The 22,439-nt window shown below is 40.1% G+C and overlaps 1 non-coding gene across 1 annotated transcript; it reads right to left on the bottom strand.

Moving 5' to 3' along the window:
* Positions 1-3,251: 3,251 nt before the first annotated feature.
* Positions 3,252-3,384, bottom strand: LOC139080396 (small nucleolar RNA SNORA18). Its single transcript, XR_011534881.1, has one exon. It is a non-coding gene; the product is annotated as a small nucleolar RNA SNORA18 (small nucleolar RNA).
* Between the last annotated feature and the right edge of the window lie 19,055 nt (positions 3,385-22,439).

Raw genomic sequence — 22,439 nt, 5'->3', positions numbered from 1 at the left:
TAGAAACACAAGGTACAGGTTAGTAACATCTTGTACTTTGAGTTTTTGCTGACAAATACTGAACTTTTCAGTTTTGCGACCTTGCACACCTCCTCTTGTCTAAGTGGTTTTTTTGTTGCTGTTGTTTCTTTTGTTTCAGTTATTTGTCATGGCAACAACCCAATTTATTTAGAGTGTTTTATTACATTTCTGTAAGCTGGTTACACCACCGTGAATTATTTAACTCAGTCTAAACACTGAGGTGGTATGTATGTGACAGCTCCTACACCATATGTGTTTTTGGAAATGTTCTTATAGAGATGCTTCCAAAGACAGCATCTGCTCTTATGCATCTTTTATAATATTTTGCATCAAGACCATATAATAATTGATCTTCACCATCTGATAATTTTTCATTTAAGACAGTTTCTCCTCTTAGGTTTTTGATAAATAACTTTTAATATTTTAGAGAAAAATAGCATCTGAATTAAAAATAAGAATGACAATAAAAATGTCTTCCCCCGAGATATTTAATTTCTGTTATCCAGTGCGTACTTTTTAGAAAGAGCTGAAGTCTGTGCATTTAGAAGAATAAGGTTTTCTGGATATTTTCTCAAATGGAAAAACCCAAGTTTATTCAACCTGTGTTTCACATGAAAGTCTAGGTCACATAAACGCTGCTGAGAATAAAATTCTCCTATCCATCCTTCTTCTCTGGACTGAAAATATGGGCCTACTCTAGGTTCCTGTTTACGTGCTCTCAGGCATCCTGCCTTCCTGCACAAAATGGAGTTCCACAATGTCCAGTGTTAACTAATGACCTCTTTTAAATTGCAAATCCACCTTAAGATCCTTTGGTTGTCTCTGTGGAGGGAAGACTTAATAAATCCCCAAAGACAACCCTGCAGAGACCTGTACATGCACAGCTACTGATTTCAGAAAACAGTGCATCATGCAATAAGCTAGTGTTCATCTACCTTCTTGAAATAGCACTTGAAGCAATCTATTATTAATAACATTTCCCGAGTTCTCAAAACCAGAAAATTGGCTCTATATAGGGGACCAACTTCTTGATTTGCCTAAACATACATTGGTTCAAATGCAATAAAGGAAGTGCAACCACTTTGACTATAAAATCTGCTGCTTTTAAAACTGGGAGAGGTGCCTAAGGGCCTCCAAATGCTGTGTACCCCGAGGTCTCCCTAGCGTGATGTGCAAACCACTAGCAGAGTCCAAGATGATTTTAGGTGATGTATGGATAAACTTTCAAGAAAATCCTAATGGTTATTTACTTATAGTGGGTTGACTAGTGTCCTTCTCAAATTTCATGTCCACCCAGAAGCTCAGAATGTGACCTTGTTTGGAAATAGGGTTTTTGCAGATGTAATTAGTTAGGGATCTGGAGATAAAATAATCTTAGATTTAGGGTGGACCTTGAATCCAATGACCAGTGTTTTTATAAGAGAAAGAAGACGGAGATTTGGACACAGAGACAGGGAGAGAAAGGGCGTGTGAAAATGGAGGTAGAGATTGAAATGATGTGTGTACAAGTCAAAGGACATCATGAAGCTAGGAGAGGGGCATGGAACAGTTTCTCTTCCAGAAGGAACCAACACTAGTGACACCTTTATTTTGAACTTCTGGCCTCCTGAACTGTGAGAAAATCAATTTCTCTTCTTTTAACCCACCCAGTTTATAGTATTTTGTTACAGAGGCCTAGGAAATGAATGCACTTAAAGATTGTTATTCAAAATATACATGTATAAAATGTGTGATTTCACAGTTGTTGCTCTTTAGACTGGTGTTCTCTAATTTATTTAGGTAGCAAAAAGTGTACTGATTTAAAAAAAATTGAGTAAATAATCCCAAAGGAGGTAGGAGGATATTGCAAAACTGATGTGGGTGGCATGTGGGTGGAGGACCAGTTTGGGAACCACTGCTGTTTGCAACCCACAGTCTCCTTCCTCCTGGAGCAGCATTGTGGGAGATCTGGGTCAACTCTTCTCTTCACACCCAGTCAACTCTGTGACTGAGTGAAATACAAATAATGGTCTTGAGAAGCCCCATCTTCCTCAGCAGTAAAATGAGGACAGTAATAAATATCTTAGAGAGCTTTTGTGGGGATTATAAGTTACTTTTCCTTCAGCCTAGAAATACGAAGAGCTTAGTTATCGGAACCAGTTTTGCTGAGTGTTGGGGTTGGGAGCTCCTGGCAGCTGAGCTGATGTACAAAATAACATTTTGTAATCAGTGCCCTCACATATGAGCTGCAGGTGATCAATATATAGGGCTAAGCAATATGGGAAGTGAGTTGTGGTAAAGCAGTAGGAACTGGTGCAAATAGCTCTTGGTGAGTCACAGCTGAAGTCAACTTTCTATTATTTCTGGGTCTTATTATGCATTTTATGAGTTATGGTGGCCTTTATTTCTCCCTCTTTTCAACCCTATCTTCTTGGAGTTCATAAAAGTGAGGAAAAGAACTCTAGATGTAATCTGACATATCTTAGATGTAGGAAAGTATGTACTTAAGAAAGTTTAAAGAAATTTTGTAAATTTGATGTGGATCCCTGGAGATACTCTAGGATAGTTTCCTAGGCAGACTTGGCTGGTACCAGCAAGGTGTCCTGGAGTGGGAATGATACAGCTAACATCTATTGTGTACTGGCCTATGGGTAGGCACTGTGTTAAATGCTATCTCATTTAATCAGCCCCAAAATCTCTGAGGTAGGTATTGCTATTAAAATTATTTTACAGATGGGAAAACTGGGCTTGGAGAAGTTAAGTAACTTGTCCCAATTCTTATAAATAGAGATTAAGTAACTTTTTCCAGATCGTCAAACAAGGCAGTCTGCACTTAGAGCTTGCACTCCTAACCTCTTTATTATGCTGTATAAAGCCTTAAAAAATGTAGAAATACAGGAAGGGGAAGAACACCCCTAAATGGTGCAAAAGAAAGAACTTGGTCTTTGGAGTCAGGAAAGTCTTATTACAACCTTGGTTCTGCCACTTAGAAATTATTTGACCTCAGGCAAGCTGCTTGAACTCTGTGAACCTCAGATTTCCCATCTGTGAAAATAATTTATTTTAGGGCCACTTTTAGGGTCAGAGTAGATGTATCTGCCTGGTTCTCAATTTCAGACACCCTCTAAACATGAATGAGTTCAAATCATATTCACTCCTAAGCTATCATGCCCAAGAATAGTACAGAATGCGGGGTATGCCAATACCTAAGGTACAAAATTTAACCATTAGGTCTATCATACTTTTAGGAGCTCTGTCTTGTAGTTCGTTACTACACATCTAGTAGATAGTTCTCTGAGTAAAGCGAAAACCACAAGGTTACTCTGTGAGGCATTTCCAACAATGTGAGTCTACAGGAAAAGCTCCATGGGGATAGACCTCAACTATTGGGTTGTTTTTTGTTGATTGATAGGTTCTTTATATGCATATATATGTATATAAAATATTCCACTGTATTAGATAATTCAGATAAAATGCGATATATATTTATGTATACATAGGAAAATAAAATGAGGTGTAAAGTTTTGGTATATCAGTTGCAAATATTTACTGTCATATTTCATTTGCTTTTTGAATTTGTTTATATGTCTTCTACCATACACACAATATATATCTGAATTTTATGTTTTGTCAAAATAGCTTTCTCCCCTGCAAGATTATAAATATTTTTTCCCATTTTTTCTTTTATCTTTTAAAAATTTTACATTTTAAGTATAACTGGAATGTATTTTTAAGTATGATGTGAGGAAGGCATTTAATTTTACTTTTTCCCAAATGGATAGCTCCTTGTCCAAACACCATTTATTAAATAGTCTGTCATTTCCTGACTGATTTTAAAGGCCTCATTTATCATATACTAAGATTATATGTATATATATATTTTTCTGGGCTTTTAATTTTGTTCTGGTAATCTATTTGCCTTTTTTTCACAATACCACATTATTTCAATTATTGTGACTTTATAGTACATTTTGGTAGAGTGAGAGTCCTTTTTCTTGTTCTTTTTCTAAAAATCTTGACTTTTTTTGACACTTCTCATCGATGAACTTTAGAATTAATTCACCAATTCTATAAAACATCCTGTTGGAATTTTGATTAAAATTGCATCACATTTATTATTTAATTTGGGGAACATTAATATCTGTGCAATATTGAACCTTTTTATCTACGAGTATCTTTTATGGCCTTCATTAAAATTATATGGTTATCTTCAATAAATTTCATACTTTTAAGTTTTTCCTAGGTGATTCAAGGTTTCACTGGAATAGAATATAGCTTTCTCCTCTTATGTTTTCAAATTAGCTTTGCTGATTATAGAAAAGCTGTAGATTTTTATATGTTAATCTTGTTTCTACCTTTCCAAAAATTTTAATTAGTCCATATGGATATTTTGTGGATTGCCTTGGATTTTCTAGGTATATGCCTATCTTGCCAATATTCATATTTATTTCTTTTTTCTGATCGTCTTGTATTGACCAGTAACTCTAGGACAAAATTATTGACCACAAATATAGGCATTATTATATCTTGTTCCTGACTTTTATGGAGATGTGGCCTAATATTTTACTTTTCAGAATATTTGGAATTGGCAGAATGTTGATAATTATTGGAGCTGAGCGATAGGTACATAGAGCTCATTAATCTTTTCTGTATGTTTATGTGTGTTTGAAAATTTCCATAATAAAGAGTTAAATAAAAAAAATAGAGTTAAATAAAAAAAAAGAACAAGATGTTTTAGGTTTGTGGTGGAAATCCTTTTTCAAATTAAGGAAGTGTCTTTTTCCCCTAGCTTATTGTAAATTTTTTATTTGGGATGGGTATAGAATTAAATGTGTCTTCAAAAAAATTTTTTTTGAAAGAAAAACTGTAACAAGGTCCACCTGTCTCAAAAGACCAAAGAAAAAGGTATGAGAATCTTAATATAAAACATTGAGGGGCCGGCTCTGTGGCAGAGTGGTTAAGTTTGCGCGCTCTGCTGCTCCAGGGTTTGGATCCTGGGCGCGGACATGGCATCACTCGTCAGGCCACGCTGAGACGGCGTCCCACATCCCACAACTAGAAGGACCTGCAACTAAGATATACAGCTGTGTATAGGGGGGATTTGGGGAGCTAAAGCAGAAAAAAAAAAAAGAAAGATTGGCAACAGTTGTTAGCCCAGGTGCCAATCCTTAAAAAAAAAAAGGAAGATTGGCAACAGTTGTTAGCCCAGGTGCCAATCTTAAAAAAAAAAACATTGAAAACTTGTTCACCTAATATTTAGGTTGGTTTCTCTCTCTTTTCATTGACAGCTTTCAATAAGAGTAAAAGTACCTCTAGGGCCTAGAACATTGATGAAAACACAGAAGGGACTAAATAAATAATGTATCATTGTTAGAGACTTTTGGGGGGAGAGAGGTAAAGGTCATGGAAGCTATATCGCACCACCCAGATCTCTCCAGGACTGAAGGACTTATCCCCCCAGCTGCTGCGATTATAGTTGGCTGACACTTTCCAGCTGCCGACCCTTTCCAGAACTTACCCGTGGCTGAAGAGAACTGCCTTGCTCAAGCTTCTACCCCCTTCCCAGGAGCAGTTGCATCCAACGACTGGCCTATGTGGGGCTGTAAAATCCCAGCACCCTTGCCCAACCCAGGACAGGTTGAGAGGGCTCTCCCAGCTTCAAGAGCTCCCTGTGGGGGGCAGAGGTCTTAGAGTTGCCAGATAAACTAAATACAGGATGCCCAGTTAAATTTGACTTATAGATAAACAACAAATAATTTTTTAGAACCAGCATGTCTTAAATGTTGCATGGGACATATTGCTGCTAAAATTCTTTTTGCTGTTTATCTGAAATTCAAATTTAAATGGGCATCCTGTATGATTATTTGCTAAATCTGGCAGTCCTTTGAGGCCTTGCAGCCTAACTTCTTCTCCTGTAATCCTGCTTCTTTCCCTTACTCCACAGGTGTTGATTCTAGGAACTCACCCTAACCAACTTCCTGCATGCTAACCTCAATCTCAGAGTCTGCTTTCTGGGTGACAAGCTTGCAGTAGAGTGAAATTCGAAATAAACACCTTTCTTTGCCCTGCCCAAATGTTAGAACCAATTGAGAGATTGGCACATGGGTCCAGTAGACAGAGATCTCATTAGATTGATTATTGAAGAGCTAAGCCTGGAGACCATGGCTTGTCTGAGAGCCTAACAGGTTTCCTAATATGTCATTCCTAATTGAATTTACTCAGTTTGCCCCACTAAGCCTACTTTATAGCTGTTTCTATTACCTATTCTTCCTTTCCTGGGGAGGAGTGAATAAGGAGGTGGGCAAGAAGCTAGGACTGTTACTTTTGTGACGGCCCCACTGCATGAAGAGATGAAGTCAGAGGAAAGGTCTTCCACTAAAAACTGCTTTGTATAGGATAAAAGCAGCCCTGTTCAAATGGCCTAAATGACCACATATGTTGTTAGTGCTGTCCAGTCAATTCCAACTCCTAGCGCCCCTGGGTACAGCAGAGAAGAACCCTGCCTGGACTTTTTGCACCATCCTCTCACCTTCCGGCGCTATATCAGACAATATTTTGCTGCTACTTAAAGGGTTTTCATGGTCAATTTTTCAGAAGTGGGTGGCCAGGACCTTCTTCCTAGTCTGTCTTAGTCTGAAAGCTCCCCTGAAACCTGTCCACTGTGAGTGACCCTGCTGGTATTTGAAATACTAGTGGCCAGGAAACGAACCTGGGCTGCTGTGGTGAGAGTGCTGAATCTTAACCACTAGACCACCAGGGTTGGCAATCATAGATGAACCTGATGCAAAATAGGCTGGGACCTTTTGAAAGTATGGGTTCTGTCTCCTTTTCCTCCTCTGTCTCTTCTCCTGTAAGTGAAGGATTCCCTCAGGACTTAGGCTTGTCTGTCTTCTCCATCTATGTGATCTGCTCTGTCAGGTTATCTAGTCTAACATAATGCTTTTATGGGCATGACCTTCAAATCAACATTTGCCTTGACCTCTTTCCTGAGCTTCGGTTCTTTCCAGCAGTTTCGTCCTCTATACCTTGATTTTCTGAAAGTACCCTAAGTACAGTATTCCCTGATTTAGTCACACCCTTTTGCTTGGGTGTGAACAAAATTCTCATTCAACTTGCCAAGCAATGAGGGGTATGTTGTGGGGAGAACACAAATAGGCACCTGGGGAAAGTAAACATCAAGGCTTCAGGAAGAGCAGGGACTGGAGGATGGGACAAGACTCAAATGGCCTTTGTTTTAAATTCTCAAAGAACCTACTTCTTGAGTGCTTACTATGTGCGGGCAAGGAAGGAATCCCAAAATACCCAGTAAGAGACCTCAGCTGCGGCTGGTGGTAGATTTCTACTCTAGTGCTTTACTATCAATGGCACTCACTTTCTGCGTGTCTTGCTTCCTTCTATCTTAAGTGCTGGCTTCAGTTTTCCCTCTTTCTCACAGCTTTTGCTTCTTCATTTTACTTATGCTTTATGGTTTTCTCAAGTTCATGACCCTTCTTGGCACCTACAGTTAACAGTCTTATTTCCTTGTTTTTTTTTTTTTTTTTCTTTCTCTCTCTGGATTCCGGAGGCAAGTAATCTGATTGGCTGTGCTCAGGTTTTTGAGCCAGGGCAGCTCATAGGCCCCTGGATGACCTATAGGTTGGCTGCCTTTGGGTCAGATGTCTACACTGCGCCAACCAGTTGTGGCTGGAGGGATTATGTGGTCCCTGAGAACTGCCCGTTTACCACTTAAGCAGGGCCCATGGCAGGACAGGCACAATGACCAGCATGGCCAGGATCATCCTAAAGTTCAATCACTTCTCTTTTGTTAAAGGAACAATCTTCTTGTCTTCCAGTTAGATGGCAAACCCTAGTCTCATATTTGAATCCACTTTTCCTCTTGATTTCCAATTCCTGCTTGCCACATCGTATTGATTCTGTCTTTGTAGACCATCAGTTAGCTTGGGCTTCTATAACAAAATACCGTAGACTGGATGGCTTAAACATTCTCATGATTCTGGAGGCTGGGAATTCCAAGATCAAGGTGCCAGCATGGTCAGGTCCTGATGAGGGTTCTCTTCCTGGCTTGTACACAGACACTTTCTCACTGTGTCCTCACATGGCAGAGAGAGAGAGCAAGTTCTCTGGTGTCTCTTCTTATAAAGGTACTAATCACATCAAGAGGGCCCCACTCTAATCCTAATTACCTCCCAAAGGTCCTATCTCTGATACCATCACAGTGGGGGTTAGGGCTTCAATATATGAATTTTGCGGGGGACACAAACATTCAGTCTATAATATAGGCTAAAACCTGTTCCCTTTTCTCCATTCTCACTGCCTCTGTTCAATCCAGGAACTCGTTATCTCTTTATTAGACCCTTACAATAACTTCCTAACTTATTTTTCCCTATTCTTGATTAACTTTCTTAAAGTTCGCCTCTGATCATGTCACTCTGCTGCTCAAAACACTTCAGGAGCTCTCTGAGGTTCATTGAATAAAGTTTCAGTCTTCATTTGGCATTCAAGGCCCTCCATGATCTAGGACCAATGGATGGTTTCAGTGTATTCTCCATTAGTTTTTCTTTTCACATTCTCTGTGTTTGTGTCTTGTATTTCTGAAAGTTGGTCCTCAGGACACCTGACTCAGATTTACATGGATGTGGTTGAACCTACAGTTTCTTGAGATCCTCTCTGGAAACAGTGAATATCTCTGTGTGTAGGGCCCAGGAATCCCAGGTGATTCTTACACATGTTGAACTTCAGGAGTACCCAGTGCGGAAAAGAGGAGTCCTCATTCTTTGAGGTACTCTGAAAGGAGAGATCAGGAGAGTTTTTTATGGGGTAATGTAGGGTTTAGGCACTTTTGGTGGGCTCATTCTCATTAAAAATGGCCAGTTGACATATGCATCAAATGGCTGGTGATTCTAATTCTTTAAGACAGTGATTTTCGAGCTGTGCTCTGAGAAGCACTCAGAGGTCCCACAGGAGGTGAGGGCCATGCTGAGAGGATGAGCTTCATAACTTCCTTTTCTCTCCTTTCACTAAAATAATCCCACTTTTGTCTGTTTTGTATTTTCAGGTTCCATCTAAGATTATATTTGAAAGCAGTGTCCTGCTTTGACTTTTTCTAAGTATCTTTGTTCTGGTTTTAATCACATCTTTTTCTCTTCCAACTTTCAAACTATTTGAGAAGTAAATGCAGTAGTTAGATGGAGATTTTTAAAAAATCAGCTTTATTATTGGCAAAACTCAAATGGGGACTGCAGCATGGGTCTATGGCAACAATTAAATTTCCCAATATCATCACTCCTAGCCTCAACTTTAGGACAGCTCACCCAGGGGAGTAATGCTCTTCTCTGGCAATCCCCAGCTTTTTGCTTTTTAATTAATTCTTAGGGTTTTTCATGTCCAGTATGGTGATTTCTCTTGGTAGAGGAGATGGTCAATTTCTACCGCTTTTTCTCTCCTGCAATCACACTCTTATTACCAACCACAGCTCCTCTGAGTATCCTCCTGTGACCACAGGTAAGAGGTTTATCTTTTGCTACCAGAAGGCTCTGAAAGGGGACGGAAGAAGAAAATGAATTAAATTATCAGCAAGGCTGGTCTGCATTCTTGGCTGAAAATGAGTCCACAGTCTGTTTCTCATTTTAATTTATGCCCAGCTATTTTAGTCAATAGAGAATATCAGAAGTCAGGCAACGAGCCCAGACAACATGGTAAGATTCTTCAAATAATATCATATCAGCAAAATAAAAAACATCCCCCAAATCAAAAGTCCAATAACTAAATTTTCTTTTCTTCATATAAATTTAAGTGCCAAGAAATTAGAGCTCTTGCTAACTTGTCATTCTGCTCAGGTTCAGAAGGGTCTCACTCAGACCCTGGGGAGAATCAAGTTCTTTACCATCGGCAGCTTTGGCTTTCTTCCACTGGAATGGATATCATTTTCCGTGAGAATTATCAGCACTGTGAACTAAAGATTTCCTGCGTTGCTCTTTCATGGCACATGATAGGATTTCACTTTGCTGCTGCCTTTGAAATTAGGCCTTGTCATATGACTCACATTGGCCAAAGAAATGTGACGTGAAATGATATATTACCTCCTGGTGGGAATTTATGAGCCAGTGTGAGCTTTGCTTAGTCCTATACTTCTGCCCCAGCAGAAATTGAGATGGAATGGTCAAAAGACAGGGTCTCTGATTTACTATGATAAGCAGAATCCCCTTGCTGACTTGTCATAGACATGTAGTGTGGACTGAAAAACAAACTGTCATTGTTTTCAAAACAATGTTTTCGAATTATTTGTTACTACATAATACCTAGTTCATCCTGACTGATACATTCTCTCAGGGATACTGAAATTGAATTAAATTCAACTTCAAGTCTTTCAAAAGCCCCACTTTTGGCTGGCCCCGTGGCCGAGTGGTTAAGTTTGTGCGCTCCACTGCAGGCGGCCCAGTGTTTCGTCAGTTCGAATCCTGGGTGCGGACATGGCACTGCTCATCAAACCACGCTGAGGCAGTGTCCCACATGCCACAACTAGAAGGACCCACAACGAAGAATATACAACTATGTACCCGGGGGCTTTGGGGAGACAAAGGAAAAATAAAATCTTTAAAAAAAAAAAGCCCCACTTTTTAAGGGGTCTAAAATATGCATGGGTCACATGTAAATACAATTATCCAGCAAAAAATTGAAAACATAGTCAAATCCCTTGCCTCTTGAGTAGTTACTACAAGCAAGGTGATCTTCCCAGAACGCTGATCTTGGCATATCCCTGACCAGACATTCAGTGGTATTTGAAGGAAGGAGAGAGACGGTGCGAACACACATGTGCAAAGAGAAAGTCATCCTGGTCTTAGCCTCACCAGGGTATCAGTCAGTGTGTGCTTGGTGCTTGGAGACCGTGACCGTGAAATGGAAACTCAGGAGAATCTTCCTCAAGAGATTAATTATACAGTAGCTATGGCTATATGCGCTAGGCCCTATGTTTACTGCATCTTGGGAAAAATCCATCTATGCATAATGCCTCCTGTCTCCGAGAATGGCTTTTGTAAAATTTAGAAATTTACAAAGGTGACATGCCCAGACAATTATTTGAGATGCCCTCCTTCCTATTTAGCATATTCAAAACCTCCTTCCTCCCATCTGCCTTTGAGGCCTGTGTCTCTGCCGCACCAGGGCAGAAGTGAGTGTGAGCTCTGCAGGGCATTGTCTCCACATTTTCCAGTGAGAGGCATTTCTACTCCTTTACTACAAGGGCTGTTATCATGGGCTTTTGTTTTGGAATTGACTAGGCTAGGAGGTTTGCAAACTCTGGCTGCTGCGCAGAATGTAACCCACTCCCTGTTTTTTATATGGTAAAATATAAATTTGCATTTATATTTAAGCATACTATAAATTTGTTACATTCATTAATAAATGTAATGATTTTTATATTTTAAATGGCTAAAAAATCAAAAGAATAATATTTCTTGACATATGCAAATAGCATTAAATCCAATTTTGATGTCTGTATATAAAGTTTTATTGCAGTACAGCCAGATCCATTCATTTCTGTATTGCCTGTGGCTTCTTTCACACTCCAAGACAGAGTTGAAGAGGGGCAGCTGAGTGAGCCAACTGTGTGGCTCACAAAGACTAAAATATTTATTAGCTGGCCTTTATAGGAAAAGTTTGCTGACTACTGGCCTAGGCATATGAGCTTTGCCTTCTTCAGCCTTCAACTTGGAGCTGTTGTTAATGTCTCTGATGTGTTCCTAGGGGCCTGGTGAAAATCCATACTTCTTCAATGAATTCTATCTTGGACCTTGCTGTTCTCGTTTTTTGACTTTTTTCTGTTCTTGACTAACTTCTGATATTTCAGAGGAACAAAACCACTTCATTCATTACACCTTTGCCTGAAATAATGGGATGTGACCTAGTGGTCCATTTTCCTCCATGTCTCCCCTAATCTTTCCAGGGAGGCTCAGCTGAGTTAAAAGATAATAATCGAACCTTTTAATTTGTTCCTTTCCTTCTCTATGTAAACAGGGCTAATACTGAAGGATCTGAGTGTTTTTACTTTTTTTTTTTTCTGGGCCACACATGTCTTTTCCTAACATACTCTTCTAGATTTTTCTACTGTGGCTTTTTTCCTTGTGAGAGAGATGAAACAGGGAGTTCTGGCTTTGCCTAAAGCATTCTGGGAGATATTCTACCATCAGACTAGCACCCGGTCAAGGCCTGCACTCAATGTATTATAGTCCTCCCTGGGTCCCCCACAGTATGTCTCATTTTCTTCTGCAGCTTAAAGTGCTAACTTTCTAAAATTCCCGGGCTTGTTTCCTCAGGACATAAGCAATACCTGTGTCTCTTCTTAAAATAGCTGTGTTATCTTGAAACTTACTCAGGAGGGTTTTGAGAATTCTGCCCTGATGGTCTCAGTCTTCCCTCTCCAATCTTATTGGATGACTTTAGTGTAGCATTCCTAGTTTTCAAGATGGTTCCTTGATTCCTGAGGGACTGTTAACAGCTTTAATGGGATGCTCCTGAGCAGTTTTCTGACCTGGGCTCCCTTTGAAGGCTGTATGAATTTGTTATAGCTGCTGTAACAACGTACTATAAACTGGGTGACTTAAACGACAGAAATATATGGTCTCACAGTTTTGGAGGCCGGAAGTTCAAAATTAAGGTTTTGGCAGGGCTGGTTCCTTCTGAGGGCTGTGGGGGAAGGATCTGTTCCAGGCCTCTCTCTTTGGCTTATAGATGGTGGCTTCTCCTTGTGTCTCTTCACATCCTCTTCTCTCTACGTGGTCATCTTATGTCCAAATATGACATCAGTCATACTGAATTAAGGATCCACCCTACTACAGTATCCATCTTAATTAACAAATTTCCCTGGACAAACCAAATGATTTCAAGAGATTTATACTGAATTCTTTCCTTAGCCCTAGAACTATTGAAGTTCGAAACAAGATGGAGGGGCTGGCCCCGTGGCTGAGTGGTTAAGTTCACACACTTTGCTTCGGCGGCCCAGGGTTTCACAGGTTCAGATCCTGGGCACAGATATGGCACATCTCATCAGGCCATGCTGAAGCGGCATCCCACATGCCACAACTAGAAGGACCCGCAACTAAAATATACAACTATGTACTGGAGGGATTTGGGGAGAAAAAGCAGGAAAAAAAAAAGAAAAAAAAAAACAAGATGGAGAGGAATTGAACCTGGGTCTGCTGAACTTTTGCTACCTATGCATACCCAGATACTGCAATTAAAAGGCTAGGCCTCTGTGGTCCAAGTGCACTTCACTGTCTGGTGCAATTTCAAGCCCTAGTCTACTGTCCTTACTCAGAAATATGTTATAGTGAGCAAAAGTTATTCTACCAATGCGTAATAATCCTGTTTATTGAAGTTTTGTAAGTCTTACATGGCGTGAAAATACTTTTTTCTGGTAAACTAATATTTGATTCGGTCACACCTACTTAAATCTAAGTCTGCCAGAAAAAACTTACTAATGTCAGTAAAAACTGGCCTGTGTCTGTAAACATCAGCCAAAATATAATGTGTTGCAGCCTACGATGGTCAAGACTTATGAAAGTACTGAAGTCACAGCCTCCTATCGTCCTTTATCTTTCCATGTGTTGTTTCGATTGCCCTCATCTAGTGTAGCATTGATCTTACAAGATTTCCTCGTCAGTATGGCCGTGTATTAGGGGAAGAGTTGGAGTGATGCCTAATTCCACCTTCTCTCTTACTCCTTGAATTTAGAACTATTTGAGAAGTAGATTCAGGGGTCATTCAGGAGATGGACGTATCAGCCTTGCTATTGTAAAGTGAATTGGAAAATGTGGTTGGATCCATGACTGGGGCTTCCTTTCCCCAAGTTCTAGAGCTTGGGTTAACCCCCCTGAGGGAAAGTTTCAGTGTTTAGACCAGACTCACATACCCAGAATTGCTGTCTTGCACTCTGTGAGCCCCAATAGTGTGAGCAGAAAAAGAAATAAAACCCCATAACTGGGTACTGTCTTTTTTAAAAACTGAAATAAAATTTAAATTCAGTAAAATTCATCATTTTCCATGTATAGTTGGATCAGTTTTGACAAATATATAGAATTGTGTAACCACCATCACAATCAAGATAGAGAACAGCTCCATCACCCCAGGAGGTTCCCTCCTATGCCTTTGCAGTGAATGTCCTCTCCTTTCCACCCTCACCTCCAGATCCTCAATTCTGATCAGATTTCTGTCTCTATAGCTCTGCTTCTAGAATGTCATATAAACGGGATTATACAGTATGTAGCATCCATGTTGCTGCGTGAGTCAGTTTGTTTCTACTTATTGCTGAGTTGTGTTCCATTGCATGGATGTATCACAGTTTGTTTATCCATTCACCAGTTGCTGGACATTTGGGTTGTTTCCAGTTTTTGGCTCTTATGAATAAAGCTGCTTTAAACATTTGTCTGCAAGTGTTTGTGTGGACTTAACATTTTCGTTTCTCTTGGCTAAATTCCCAGGAGTGTGGTGGTTGGATCCTATGGTAAGCGTATGTTTAACTTTGTCAGAAATGGTGAACTGCCTTTTTAAGATATTAATTCCACCCAGTGGAGGAAGATGAACCAATGTATGTTACACTCTAATCTCTCACAGGCAGGTAAATTTCTCACTTGGGGATGAGTAAGTGAGGAGTGTGGAGAGAGGATAGAAATATGACTTTTTTATAGTGATTCACAACCCTGGAGGAACATTAGAATCTCATGGGAAGCTTTTATAAAGTTTAAGGCTAGTTCCCCCTCCCCTCCCCTTCAGAATTAATAGGTTTTTGGTGGAACCTTATATTTTTTAAAGAGCTGCAGATGATTCTAATATATAGCAAGGATTGAGAACCACTGCTCTAGTGGAAGTTCCCACATGGAAACATGGTGCTTCTTAGTAACCAAGAGGCCATTTCCTTGATGAAAAAGAAGAAGTAATATGATAAAATTAGTGGTAACTTTCATGATGTTGCATGAAATAGTATGAGACTAGTAACATTTTGGGTTCTAAATATATTTTTAAAAATGTAACATCTTGTGGGGGCCGGCTCCATGGCTGAGTGGTTAGGTTTGTGTGCTCTGCTTTTGTGGCCCGGGGTTTTGGTGGTTCGGATCCTGGGCGTGGACCAAGCACCCCTCGTCAGGCCATGCTGGGGCAGCGTCCCACATAGCACAACCAGAAGGACCTAGAACTAGAATATACAACTATGTACTGGGGGGCTTTGGGGACAAGAAGAAGAAGGAAAATAAGATTGGTAACAGATGTTAGCTCAGGTGCAAATCTTAAAAAAAAAATAGCATCTTGGATAAAGTTTTTAAAATATATGCAAGGAAGAGAACTGTAATTCTGAATTACTTAGGCCACCTTAAATTGTATTTCAAAATATTTTGTGTTCTCATATAGAAATCTTGCTACTCCTTTTCCAGGTTAAGTATATAAAGAGACTTGCAATAATTTTTTGATTAATTCTGCAGAGTCTCCCAAGGACATTACCTCTCCTGATTGGTTGAATATATTTTGTTAGGATAAAGACAAAATTCAGAAAAGAAAAAAAATTCAATTTTAAATGGTGCAATTTCCTTGAGAAATTCTAAGCTAATTTTAGACTATGATTCACGAAACAAACTACTGTTTAGTACTTTCGATTTGATTTGAAAGGAATGCCTTTTGAAACAGCTTTATATATTGTTGACCCATTTGAAAAACTTCTTATCTTGTCTCATGTTCTTTGGGCTTAGTTTGTAGTTCAGAATCTCAACTTCACTCTAAAAAGTGTTGAATTGTCAAAGTAAAGTGTTAATTATTCAAGAAAAATATCTCTACATTTTACAGATGGGTTTCTCATTTTTTTTTAGAAGTAAAATATAGACAGGCTACTTTAGGGTGATAATTCCAAAATAAAAATGAAATAAAATGATGGTTAATAAAGAAATGAAGTCTCACTGGGCACAGGAAGCTCCGAATTAGCTGGTCTGGAGAGTTGAAATCTGAGGACAAATCAATAGATGGCATGTTTTACAATGTCTTTCCATGGAATATTTACAATGTAAACTGATAATTACTTATGATTGTTTTGAATTACCAACTCTACCGAAAAGGGCAAAAGGAAAGAAAAAAGGAAGGTTCTTTATCATGAATACCATAAGCTCATTGATGAAGAAAGAACTTAACTATACAAACATTATTATAGCAACATGAGTGGAACTTTAAATGAAAGAAAAATATTGCACTCACGTTCCTGCTACCTGAAAATTAATCAGGTCTCGTTTTTCATTTTTTAGGTTTCTTTTGTTGCATTTATTAGATGGAATGTTGTTCATTTATCATTTCCAAACTGTAAGGCACACAGCCCAGGTTTGTTTTGTTTTATTTTGTTTTGGTATTATAATATTGACATGGAAATCTTTATGCAAGTTTAGGAAAAAATTTTGGATTATTTTCTTAGAATAAATCCATGGAAATAGGATTTCTGAATCAAAGGACATAACATTTTAATGGTTCTCTACTATGTTAACTCTTCTTTCAGAAAGCGTTATCATCCCCGTTTACTCAATGCAGGTACAAGTGCACCAACTCACCAGTCCCGGGCATTCTAATTTGAAATCAGATCGATATAAAGTGATATCTCATTGCATTTTAATGATTATTCCTTTGATTATTAGAAGGGTTGAACTTTTCCCTGTATTTGTGTTTACTAATTATAATTTCTAATTTTTGATGCAAACTGTTTGATTATGTCATATATTCATTTGTGTCCAGGGAGCCTTAATAACGTTCTTACCAATTTTTACAAGCTCATTTTAGTGTAGGTATTAACCTTTGCTTGTTTAGTTACTGTCAATATTTGATCTGTTGTGTTTATTTCCAGTTTAGTTTTTTTGTTGTTGTTTAGCACGTTTTGAATTTTCAAGGATAAACTTATTGATCATTTCCCTTACAGTTTCTTCTATTGCCTCAAAACTTAGAAAGTTATTACTCCTCCAGAGATTTGAGCTGAGCTTGTTGTCAAACCCAATGAGCTCCTAGTGCTGTGGCATGCTGGGAACTTAATGGTAATGGGAGTTGAGTAAGGAAATCAGGACAGATAGAGCTAAGGTTATACCATAGTTGTAGTGTTAATTTGTGTTTGTGTGTGTGAAGCATTTTCCCACAGAGAAATTATGCTGTCCTTCCTGAGAACTATCAATACCTTCAGTGAGGCTGGTACCCATGAGACGAGACTATGTGGTAAGAAGAAAGTAGGGAGTGTGGTGCTTTATGGGAAATTCAGCTTCAGGGAAGTAGCCAACTAGTTTATTCACATTCAGAATGATTTTTTGGTTCTGTTTTGGTTGTTTGAGATGAATTGATTGTAAATAGAAGTCTACCTAAAACATAGCTCCGGAAAAGAATGAAATCTCACAATGGTGCAACTGTTGCTACATAGTTTCCTGCTTGCCCTCAAATTGACCAATTTCAGAAGAATGGTGGAGATCTCATCTTACAACATGTTGTAACGAAGAAGGAGGGGTTAAGAAATCATACCGCCTCATTGCCACATGCCTGGAGTACTTACAAGAACTAGAGATTTTCTGGAACGCCCTTGGTTCAGTTATTCTATTTTGTTGATGGATGTTCACTCCTACTCGTCAGATCATAGGCCCTAACTTGTGTTCAAAAGGTAGATTCACCACAGGAATTTGGCAACAGATTCCTAGCTGGTGTTCTCAACCTCGTTCTTCTCTTCTAATCCGTTTTGCTTATCTTTGTTTAAGAAAAAAAAAGAACACAAAAAATTATTTTACTGAAGTTATATTGGCTTATCATATTGTGTAAATTTAAAGTGTACATTATTGTATATCAGTTTCTGTATAGACTGCATCATGTTCACCACAATCTAGTCTAGTTTTTGTGTATCACCACACGTGTGTGCCCCTTTCGCCCTCTACCCTCCCCTTCCCCTCTGGTAACCACAAATGTGTTCTCCTTATCCATGTGTTTTTTAATCTTCTATATATGAGTGCCAATGCTTAATTTCAGAAGCTCTAATGGTTCCCTACTACTCATTGCAACAAGCCCAAACTTCTTTTTCCAGGTTTAAAGACCCTGCCCTACTTAGGTAACTTTTTCTCTTGCTTTCTGGACACTCACATTTGCTCCAGGTAAGTACCTCTGGCCTCTTTTCTTTGCAATGCCCTGTTCAGTCCCATCTGTTACGCCTTTGCTTCCCTTCTGTCTTAGTCTATTTGGGCTGATAAAACAGAGTATGATAGACTAGGTGGCTTATCAACAACAGAGATTTATTTCTCAGTTCTGGAGGCTGGGAAGTCCAAGATCAAGGCACCTGCAAGTTTGGTGTCTGGTGAGGGCCTGCTTCCTGATTCACAGATGTGTCCTCGCATGATGGCAGGGACAAGGGAGCTCTCTGGGATCTCTTTATATGAGCACTAATCCTATTCATGAGGCTTCTACCCCCAGGACCTAATCACCTCCCAAAGGCCTCACCTTCAGATACCGTCACACAGGGGATTAGGTTTCAACATATGAATTTTGGGAGGACACAAACATTCAGTCTGTAGTACCTTCTATGCCTAATGCTTCCTTCTTGGAGGCTTTCCCTCCTTTCCTCACTTAAAACCAGACTCACTTGTCAAGTGACTTGCTCAAGTGTGACGTTAAACAAAATAAAGCACATGTAGAGCTCACCCTCCCGGGAAGTTTTGGTGCCACTGCATAGGTAAGGCTCTGGGTAGAATCTTATCAAAGGCTGCTCTAGCCTCTGAGAGGTGGTTTTCCCTTGGTGGTTCTCATGTGTCTACTGTTTTTTCTTGAGTCAGTGCACAATTGTTGGGCAGCATCCTGGTTCTTAAGGGATGCTAGATAGGCCCCCACAAATGTGATCTGTATATTGAAGGTATTGGCCTTGGGTGCTATGCCAGGAGCAAATCACTTTATTCTTTCTTATCACTACCTTCAAATAAAACTTTCGGGGCTGGCTCTGTGGCCGAGTGGTTAAGTCCGCGCGCTCTGCTGCTGCGGCCCAGGGTTCGGATCCTGGGTGCGGACATGGCACCGCTCATCAGGCCATGTTGAGGCGGTGTCCCACATCTCACAACTAGAAGGACCTGCAACTAAGATATACAACTGTGTACGGGGGAGTTTGGGGAGATAAAGCAAAAGAAAAAATTGGCGACAGTTGTTAGCTCAGGTGCCAATCTTTAAAAACAAAACAAAACAAAATAAACTTTCAAATAAACTCCACTGCAAGCTTCGTTTTTTTTTGTTTTGCTGGACATTGGGGATTAGAGCAGTTCAAGTTATTAAAAATTCTAGCCCAAGCTAAATCAAGACTTTAATGACATATCTGATTAAAAGCTTCTCCTTCTATGTTCTTCCAGAGACTTAAAATGGGAAGGGGAGAGGCAAGGTCTGCCTTTTCTTTCTTCTTCTCACCACCTCTTGCCCCTGCTTGCCAGATACTCCAGAGTTAGTCTGTGGGGAGGGGCTAGAGTTGAGGGATATATTTTTTAAATCTAGTAGGTGTTAGTCTGTTAAAACCCTCTGCATAGCAAACATTCAAATATTGACCATTTTTAAAATAGTGGACTTTTGTGGGTTCTTTGGGGAATCCCTATTGGAGACCTCTGACTTTGCAACGTTTCCTGACATGGGCGAGGCGTTCTCTTGCCGCCCTCTTCTGATATGCCCTCCACTGTACTCCAGCAGTTGACACTGTGTAACCTTTTTCTGCTGAGAGAGCCTGGAGCCTGGTGGGCAGTATTCTTGAGTGAGGTCCTTTCAAGGAACTCTAGCCTGGTTATCCTTTGCAGCACCCATTTGGCCCACAGGTAACCTGGCAGGTTGCTTCTTTCAAGTCTGGAAGGGCAGTGTTCTTTCTTTGCTCTCCATCATAGGCAGCTGCAGCCGGCCTCTTCCCTTTTCTAGGTGAGAATCAGGCACTAGTCTCTGTGCTCCTCAAACTCCAGGGAACACAGTCAGAGCATCTGTGGTAGGCAGAATAATGGCCCCCTGCAGACATACACACCTTAATCCCTAGAACATGGAACCTGTGAATATATTACCTTACATGGCAAAAAGGACTTTGCAGATGTGACTGAGGTTATGGACCTCGAGATGGGGGGATTATCCTGGATTATTTGGTGGGCTAAATCTAATCATCTAACCCCATGAGTCTTTACAAGTGGAGACCCTATCCCAGCTATAGGCAGGGAGGGAGCTGTGACTACAGAAGCGTCAGAGAAATGTGACACTAGAAGGATCCCTTCCACCATTGTTGGCTTGAAGATGGAGGAAGAGGCCACAAGCTAAGGAATGCAGTGACCTCGAGAAGCTGAGAATGATCCTCAGCTACAGCCAGCAGGAAAACGGGGACCCAAGTCCTTCAAATACAAAGAACTGAATTTCACCAACACCCTAAATGAGTAGGAAACAGATTATCCCCTAGAGCCTCCAAAAACGAACTTAGCTTGCTGACACCTGGATTTTAGTCAGGTGAGACCCCTACTAGACTTCTGCCCTATAGACTGTAAGATAATAAATTTGTGTTGTTTTAAGCCACTAAATTTGCACTAATTTGTTATGGCAGCAATAGAAAACTAATATACTCTCTCCCAGATTTTCTCCCTGGGTCTTACTGGTTTCTGCCTCTTTGTAAGTGTGGGGTAAGAGGGAGGTAAGATTGTATCCTTCCCTTGACAGGAACTCTCTACCTCCATTCTCTACCATTGCTTTTCTTGAAGCTTCTCTCAAGCCAGCCCTGATGACCTACTGGTTAAAGTTTGGTGCTCTCACAGCTTTGGTGGCCTGGCTTTGCTTCTCGATTGTAGAACCACACTGCATGTCTGTCAGGTGCCATGCTGTGGCAGTGGCTCACATAGAAGAAGTAGAGTGACTTATAACTAGGATATACAATCATGTACTGGGGTTTTGGGGAGAAAAAAAGTTGAAGCTTCTCCCGCATGGTTTGGGAAGGCAATGGTGTGTTTTTCTATACCACTGGATTGACAACTTTGTTAGCACTCTTTCTTATATATAGGCTGGAGGTGGATGTCTTGCTGTGTCTACCACCTTATTTAAGCACCTTACCTCCTCAGTCACAGTGCAGAGGCAGGAAAAGCCTCATTTAACCTCGTTGGACAATAACAATCGTAAATCTTGTCCCTTGTTCTGTGTTTCAGTGCTTGCGCATATAGACCATCTCTAAGCATTTCCATTACTCTCTAGCTACTTGAATTCCTCTGCCAGCCTAGGTCTCCTGTATGGAGATCCTGTTACTGATTGTCCTCTGCATTTTGATGAACACATCCCTCATGCTGAACTCTGTACACTTTAGGTCCTATTACTTGTCTGAAATTAATTTCTGCGACCAAGTCAGTTCCTTCAGTCTCTCATTCCATTTTATGAAAATTGCCAGCAGGACATCATCCTTTCATCTGCACCTTCCACAGCACAGACAGAACCTCAGGTTTGGAGGAGTAGAGAGGACCCTAAAGATCAGCTGTTTCACTACTTCTTTCTTCCCACTCCTTACTGTCATCCAAGATAATGCATATGTAAGATCCACAGAGGATCTCACCACTTGTGGTGGCAGCTAATTCCATTGTGGAGACTGTCTTTGCGCTCCTGAGGGCAAGGACCAAATCTTATCCATCGTGGCAACACCAGCCCCAACTCAGAGCCTGGAGTATGGCAGTAACTCAGTGAATGAATGAGTGAATTAATGAGTAATTGAACGAATATTGTTGGGCCCAAAACTGACTTCTCTGGGTTTCCATAAAGTCTTCCTTAGGATGATTCAGAATGATTTAAATCCCTTCTCTACAGAATGGCCTTTAACTATATAAAGTTATCCTGTCCTAATTAAGTCTTTTTTTATTATCTGATATATTTTCAGTCCCCCAAAGGAGAATCCTACACATCAAATTACAACCCTTTCTACTTTAGTTGTATGATAGCCTCCTGAGGAATGTACAGTTTTCTGGAACACATTCAGCATGAGGGTGGGCCGGAAGTGATTGTGCAACTATTGCAAAAGTCTGTGGTTTAAATCTGTCCAAAAGTCTTATCTCAGCAGTGCAGATGCAGGACTCTGCCAGTAGTCACAGCTTCTCTGTTTCCCATTGTGTAGTCTGCAGATAGCTCTGATGAGGACAGAGGGTTTATATGGAAGGTGTCTTGATGTGTTTTCAGTGTAACAGGATATCGAATGGGACTTTTCATGATGTCTTCAAATTTCCTCTGAAGCCCCAAAGGTGAGAACAAAAGGTGATAAGTATCCCCAGATTTCTGAATCAGGTACTAGCACTGGACATATCCATGCAGACATTGTCAAAAGACAGCAAAACTGGTAGGTACAGTGACTATCAACCTCCTTCACACACCTCCAACTGTTTCAGGAGAAAGGGGATTAAAGAGGCTCTGGGCAGTGGACAGTGTTGTGGCATTTC

The sequence above is a fragment of the Equus przewalskii genome, chromosome 29, assembly GCF_037783145.1.
Source record: "Equus przewalskii isolate Varuska chromosome 29, EquPr2, whole genome shotgun sequence".
Lineage (NCBI taxonomy): Eukaryota > Metazoa > Chordata > Mammalia > Perissodactyla > Equidae > Equus > Equus przewalskii.
This window is presented reverse-complemented; position numbering and strand designations above follow the sequence as displayed.